Consider the following 8,176-nt stretch of genomic DNA (forward strand, 5'->3'; position numbering starts at 1 on the left):
TCATGCCCCTCCAGCCAGGGCAATAAACACGTATCTAGACACCGCCCAGTGTTCCCCGGGAGCAATATCACCACCGTTGCAGACCCCTATTTTATGGCAGCACAGGCCGTTCTTTGGTTGGAGAGCACTCGCTGTCATCATTTTTATTTTTTCCCTAGTAGGTAGGACCAGCTCAGCTTTCCCTGGCTTCCTCATCTCCTTTCCTGACGAGTGCAGGTGTGACTGCCCACGTTCTGGTGCTAGAGCGTAAGAAACAGCCTCCGTCCTGCAGTCTGACGCCTTTTCAGTGAGAGCACATAAAGGAAAAGTTCATCACAGGAAGTGGAGTGGGGAGGAGGCTAAGGCTGAGCACATCACTGCCTCACAGTCTTGCCTTTACCCCACCTGGAAAGGCAGGAGCAGAAGGACCGGAGGGGCCATCAGCCTGGGGGCTTCTCTTTAGTCATCCTCTTCTTGTTCCACTGGTCACAGTTTAGAGATTCCATAATTAGTAGTGTAAAGGGCCACTGCTTGAACCAGACTTGCTATTTATATGATAGTCTATATTTCTTAAGAGTCTGCAGTAAATCCAATGGTGGCCTCTCCTCAGGGATGAACTCATTTTGGTCTTCTTGCTAGAATGCATTGACCTTCTGCACACCCAGTTTGAAGATATTGCGCTCAGCATGCTGCCTTCCTGTATTCGGGTTTTTCCTCGTTTCCCTGTGCTCTCTCATCTTCAGCCTGTCTGTCACTCATCAGTCCAGAACTCACCTGTGTTCATCTGTCATAGCAGAAAGTCTAATAAGCTAGACACACTGGGGCGGATATCAATCTGCTCCCTTTTTATACCATCATTTCCCACATCCAGGATTCACATCTATGTTTTGAAGAGTTCTGGATTCAGCCGGGCGATGGTGGCGCACGCCTTTAATCCCAGCACTTGGGAGGCAGAGGCAGGCGGATCTCTGTGAGTTCGAGACCAGCCTGGTCTACAGAGCAAGTTCCAGGACAGGCTCCAAAGCCACAGAGAAACCCTGTCTCGAAAAACCAAAAACAAAACAAAACAAAACAAAACAAAACAAAACAAAACAAAAGAGTTCTGGATTCAGATAGCTTACATCTCAGTTCTCATACTGCGATCGACAATGCAGCCTGTTCAGGGGCAGGGAGAGGGCGGATGTGGGAGAATAAGCGAAGTCCTTAAGCATTAGTCTCTTTTGCTTTCTAGCAACTAAAATTCTATTGTGGATCTCTCTCCTCTTCTTTCTGTCATTATTTTATGTCTTATTTTTTTCTCCCCGAGGATGATTTTTTTTGAAGTAAACTTTGATCTGTGTTTCCAGACTGCGTCTTAATATGTAGCCATTGTATACCATATTGATTTTTGTAGACTTGTATGCCGCGTGCCTCTGACCTGCTTTATGAGATTAAAGCCTTTGCTTTCTTTTTTTTTTAAATTAATTTATTATGTATACAATGTTCTGTCTGCATGTATGCCTGCCCGCCAGAAGAGGGCAGCAGATCTCATAGATGGCTGTGAGCCACCATGTGGTTGCTGGGAATTGAACTCAGGACCTCTGGAAGAGCAGCCAGTGCTCTTAACCTCTGAGCCATCTCTCCAGCCCCAGTCCTTGCTTTCCTTAGCTCAATACCTTACAGAATTGTCTGTGAGTCCTGGGCTCACTTGAATTGCACTTCTTTGCCAATATGCCTGTGGGAAAGTTAACTAACTGCAACTGGAATATTCTGGATGTTAGATGAGATCATCATTTAACTCAGACAACGTACTAAAGTAACCATTTTATTTTTGCCCATTAATATCGTTTGCCTTCACCTGCAAAATGGATGCTAAGATTAGTCACGATTCCTAATATTTCTGAGTATCTTTAGTTTCAAAGACATGAATCTTTTTGAATTTGAGTAGATTTCTTATTATAGAGTATCAAGGTTAAGCTTCAAATTAGCAAACAACTAACTCTCTGATTCCTCCCCAGAGTGATTCTTAGAAGATGATTAAGGGTCAGCATCCATATTAACATTCTTGATTTGAAAGTTATTAATTTCTATCCTTTGCCCAAAGTTCCAATAAGTTTCTTAATAATTGCCACTTTCTGAAATGAGGCTAGGCTACCTTTTCCATTTATAAAATGTGGTTTTATTTGATTTTAGTAAGCAGTGTTTGTATTCTATTAAGGATGGAACTGTCTAAATACTAAATGCACCAAAATTAGTATAATAACTTCTATATTTGGGTGCTTCCAGGATATTCAGTGTATGAAGACAAGATGTTACCAAACTGTTTGTAGTTTTTTATGTGACTTCAAAGAATTACCAGAGATACAGTTGCTTGAACAATTCTAATGCATTACCTTACAAGTTTGGTCAGTTGGAAGTTCAGTATAGATGTCTTTGGGCTACCATCAAGGTCTGTGTGTGTGAGGAGACTATGATCCCAGCTCATCTGGGTGGATGATGGTCTTTGGTTTTATCTGGGTTGATGGTAGCCTTCACTTCCTTGTATCTGTGGGTGTAAGGTCCCCGTTTTTACTGCTAGCTTTACACTGACAGCTGATGTCAACTGCTAGAAGCCACTAGATTCCTTAGCTTGCCACTCCCTTTCTTCATTTTACAAGCTTGCAGAAACAGGTTGAGTCTTGGTGCTAACTCTCTCTGCCAGCACTGTCCTACCTCCCTTGACCACAGCCAGGAAAGAGTTGCTTCCAGGATTATGTGGTTACAGGAACTTGTAAGAATCCAACATCATCTTCCCATGTCAGGGTCAGTAAACTAAGTTACACCTACAAAACCTTTGTCAAGTCAGATGACGAGAATGAAAGTATGACTGCAGCTTGATCCATAACTAAAATTAAATAAAATCGGTAGCTTTAAAATTCAAGGTAGGGGACTGGAGAGACTGCTCAGAGGTTAAGAGTTGGCTGCTCTAACAGAGGTCTTGAGTTTAATTCCTAGCGACCACATGATGGCTCACAACCATCTGTAGTGAGATCTGCTGCCCTCTTCTGGCCTGCAGATATACATGCAGGCAGAACACTGTGTACGTGATAAATAAATCCAAACGAGAAAAGCTCAAGGTAAAATTTTCTCCTAAAGTGAATGAATGCACTATTGTTTGCTTAAATGTGGTAAATGAAGATTGTTTAAACACAACCAACATTAAGTATATATTTATTTTAATTGATGCATACTGGTTATGCATATTTATGGAGTCTAGTGTCATGACTATACATCAAAAGCAGCTCTTGAGGTTTTTCCTTTCCTTCCCCAATTTGACCATTTTACTTTCAGTTTAATCTATGGTTAAAATTCTGCAGAATAACAAAGATAATACTTAAAAAAATAAAAACAAAAAAAGCCCCAACAGAGCTGGGCATGGTGAGACACACCTTTAATCCCAGCACTTTGGAAGCAGAAACAGGCGGAGCTGTGTGAGTTCAAGACCAGCATGATCTCCACAGTGGTCCCAGGACAGCCAGGGCTACATAGAAAGACTCTGTCTCAAAAGACCAAAAACATTAAAAAAAAATATGGACAATATCTGTCCTGAAAGTGATAGCCATTTCTGTGGGGCAGACAAAAATGAAGCAATTTCGTCTTGCTATTTTTTGGAAATGAAAAGCTGCTTAAATGGAAAGGAAATTAGGATACAGATACTAAATAGCACAAGAGGCAAACATCGCCAGTTTTTGCTCTTACCCCCAAAACTTCAGCGCATGATCCTGAGACAGACTGGCAATATCGTGTACTGTCTTTTATCATGCTCCAAAAAGCAGTGATTATCTTGGAAGAGTTTCAAAAGCAATTAAGAAAATCCCTTATGTCAAGTTACATTTCAGACAGGACAAATTAGATGTCCGGGGAAATGTCCTGATGAAGTGCTCGAGAAATAATGAATCCGTACACAATTTGTAATTGCTCCTGCAGAAAGCCTCCGCAGCGTAAAAGGGCCTGTTAACCTGCGACGGGGAAGCTCAGTCGTGGGCCGTCTTCTCTTTCATTACAAATGCAAATGTCTCATGAAATGGAGCCCAGAGCATTTTTCAAATGTCCAAAATGTAATTCAAACATTGTTTATTACATTTCGGTCTGGGCTCTTCACGGCCTTACAAGCTGCCTTGTCGGTGGTGACTGTTCAGCCGGCAGGGTCTGCAGTGAAAAATGGCTGATTTGGCTGGTGAAGGCAGAGGGAGTCCTAAAGGACTGCTCCAGGCCAGAATTCAGGGTCAGGGTTAACACAAATGCCACAAAAAGACGGCCAGGAATTCGGGAGGCATTTTAGGAGTTAGGTGTCCCCGAGATGGCTGTATTGGGTTCTCTCCTTTATACACTAAAGGCGGGCGTGTACTCTTCCGTCTGCATAACCCTATTTTGGTAACTACAGAGCAATGCAGGCTCCATGAATGGTGGCCAATGAGCCCGTGGGGGCAGGAATCCGAGGGGTATTGGAGGCTGGGGTTGCTTCTGAAGAGCCGTCATCTCTAAAGAGTGCTTTGATCACAGTGCAGGGACATTCAAATGTGATAACCTTCCCTAACAGGATGCTAGTTCCTCTGAGTAAAATGCTAATTGCAGCTCTTCCAGACAACTTGGATTGTAAGTTGATTTTCTAACTTTTGAAACATGGGTATACTCACCACTAATTCTCAGCCCCATGATGAACATTAGCAAGTAGGGAGTTACTACAGGGTTATTACACGGCATTTATAGATTGCTTTTTATTTGTGGTGTTTGAAGGTCTCTTAAATCCGAACTGCTTCCAAATAACCTTGGGTTCGTTTTTCATCTTGATCCAAATCCCATGGAAACAAACCAATCATGAGGCTCTCGGAAAAGTTGTTGGGAGCCCCAGGCTCAGAGCCCAGCTGTGCAGCACGAACTATTAGGCCCCGTGCTGCCAGAAGCTTTGAGTAACTGAGCCAAGGGGACTGATGCTCATTTAGGAATCAAAGTCAGTGTTTTGCTTCCTGAAGCCTTTGCCTGAGCTGAGCGAGTGGAATAAATCCCACTCAGGAGTTTAGATTGTGTAGACTTTATAGTTTACACAATTCCTTTTGAAATGGTTTGACAAAGTGAAGTCTTTCTTCTTTAAAGACTAGGTAACCGCCACCACAGAGCCAATAAGAACAAACTTCTCCATAGTCATTTTTACAGAACAAATGATATCGAAGTTTGTCCTCATTATGGTTCTCTTCCACATTCATTGACCCACGTTCACTCATGGGAAGCTTTTCTTCACCCTATTCTCTTGGGAATATATACTGAAACCCTGAAGCTCCCCCTGTTTCTCTTTGATCTCAGAACTATTTTTTTTTGACACAACACTCTTGCTTACAAAATAGCTTTCTGAGTTTTCATCAGTATAATTCAAATTTTGAGTGATGTAGCCTATGGAGTAGTTACTATCACTGTGCCCATTTTACAGGTCGAGAGGCAAGGCCTGCAACTGCTAAGTGGTGGAGTTCATTCCACGTGACCCTGCTGTATCTCACCTATTGCTAATGCTAGCTCTGTAGTGAAGAAATCAACAGTTTTTTTTTGCTTTTTACATTTAATTGAATCTAGTTATTTGTGTGTGTGTGTGTGTGTGTGTGTGCACATGTACACAGTGAGGGTGCCACAGTGCTCATGTATAGGTCAGAAGACAACTTCTGGGAGTTGGCTCTCTCCTTCTACTGTGTGGAAAACAGGTCTCAAACTCATTCATCAAGGTTGGCAGCAAATCCCTTTTACCCTCTGAGCTGTCTCACTGACATGAATACTAGCCTTGGGGTCTAGGGCACTGGGTTTTGAATGCAGATGCTGACACATTGGCAGCAAGAACATCTGATCTTGGGTAAAGCGAGGAACTTCTCAGTGATTGCATTGCCTCAGTTATGAAACAGTGATATCTGTAAGAAATAAAAAAGACCTTAAGCATTCTGTTGTTTAGATATAAGGTGTCCTTTAAACACTGTGTGTCAAAGGTTTGCTTCCCAGTCTGTGGTACGAGCCTCTAAGAGGGGAGGCTTAGATATTAACCCCCTAGGGGTATGGTGATCAGTTTGGGAGTTTGGGTTGTGGACTTGACAGAGTTTATAGTCATTTAGGAAACAAACCTTTGGGCATGTCCCTTGGGGTAAGTCCAGGGACGTTCAACTTGGGGAGAAGCCCATCCGAAATGTGGGTGTCAACATTTGCTATTGTAACAGAAAAGCAACTGATGTGGTCTATAGTATATTTTTAAATGGAGTTCAAGGTGTTAGCCACTAAGAACTCATTTTCGGTGTTCTCACCTAACTGTAGTTTGCAAGGAAATCAGATGGTCTGTATGTTGACGAGAAAAGTGGTGTATTATGTCGCCTCGTCCAGAGTTCACTTCCAGACTCTTGACCTTTAGGGATGGAGGACTACCCAGGGCTCTAAGCCATGCAGACTTTATGCTTTCCGAAACCTCACCAAAGCACACTTTCTCGGCCATGCGCATTTTTGACCAGAAGAGCTTTTAGTTTCCACGTTCATGTGCTCATTAATGTGAGCTGCCTTAAATAAGAAAGGACAGCAGACACCACTTGCTGTGAGTTCCTGTCACCCCAGAAAGTGTGGATGGAGTGGGCTGGTGCTCCAAGATGGGCAATGACACACAACAAATGCTTCTGAAACAGCCTGACTCCCTCCCTGCCCCTGGACCAGCTATTTCTAACTGCGCACCGTGTGGCAGGAAGTTCCCTTCCCAAGCTGGTTCTTTCTGGGGCCCACGTAATTTATTAATTTCACAGTGGCAAATAGAGCAGCAGGCGACACTGTGAAGGACTAGGTGGCAGGGTAGACATGATGACTTATGTTTTCTATAGGTGGGAGAGTATGAACTCTTTGGTGACTTCTACCATAGTAAGCAATTAGAATGGCAAGCTCTCGTCAGGTTTCAGCTAAGTATCTCTGAGTGTCAAGAGAAGGATGTGAAGTTTGTCGAGTTCAACACTCCCATTATGTTCATGACCAGTTTAGATAGATGAATCTGTCTCTATACTCATCTTACTTCAATGTCTGTCAATCTGGGGATGTCAATTCACAGACATCTAATGAGTATTTACTGTATGGGATTTTCGGTGATCGGACGAATATTGAGGAAAACAAAGTGCATTCCTTGTCTTCAGGATCTTGAATTTAATAGATGATAAATATTGAACACGTATAAATGCAATATATACAATATATAAAACATATATATATTTCTTTGAACAATAAACTAATGATTATTTAGGAAAATTTCCAGAGATTGTTTGTGTATAAGTTAAACGTTGATTTATATATTTTAAAAACTAGAGTGGATACAATGGAAAAAAGAGAGCATCTTCAACAAATTGTGCTGGCAAAACTGGATTTCAATCTGTAGAAAAATGAAAATAGATCCATGACTGTAACCATGCACAAAACTCAAGTCCAAATGAATTAAAGACCTCAATATCAATCAGAACACACAGAACCTGATAGGAGAGAAAGTGGGAACTACACTACAACAAGTGGGCACAGGAGACCGCTTCCAACGTATAACATCAGCAGCACAGACAGTAAGGGCCGCATTGAATAAATGGGACCTCATGAGACTGAGAAGCTTCTGTAAAGCAAAGGACACTGTCGCTAAGACAGAAAGGCAACCCACTGACTGGGAGAAGATCTTCACCAACCCCGCAACTGACAAAGGTCTGATCTCCAAAATATATAAAGAACTTAAGAAACTAGACTGTAAAAGGCTAATCAACCCAATTATAAAATGGGGCACTGAGCTGAACAGAGATCTCTCAACAGAAGAAGTTCAAATGGCCAAAAGACACCTAAGGTCATGCTCAACTTCCTTAGCGATCAGGGAAATGCAAATCAAGACAACTTTAAGATACCATCTTACACCTGTCAGAATGGCTAAAATCAAAAACACCAATGATAGCCTATGCTGGAGAGGTTGTGGAGAAAGGGGTACACTTATCCATTGCTGGTGGGAATGCAAACTTGTACAACCACTCTGGAAAGCAGTGTGGCGGTTTCTCAGAAAATTTGGGATCAACCTACCCATGGACCCAGCAATACCACTCTTGGGAATATACCCAAGAGAGGCCTTATCATGCAACAAAAATATATGCTCTACTATGTTCATAGCAGCATTGTTTGTAATAGCCAGAACCTGGAAACAACCTAGATGCCC

Source organism: Alexandromys fortis, unplaced genomic scaffold (genome assembly GCF_014885135.2).
Source record: "Alexandromys fortis isolate MF-2015 unplaced genomic scaffold, M_Fortis_MF-2015_v1.1 scaffold_11, whole genome shotgun sequence".
Classification (NCBI taxonomy): domain Eukaryota; kingdom Metazoa; phylum Chordata; class Mammalia; order Rodentia; family Cricetidae; genus Alexandromys; species Alexandromys fortis.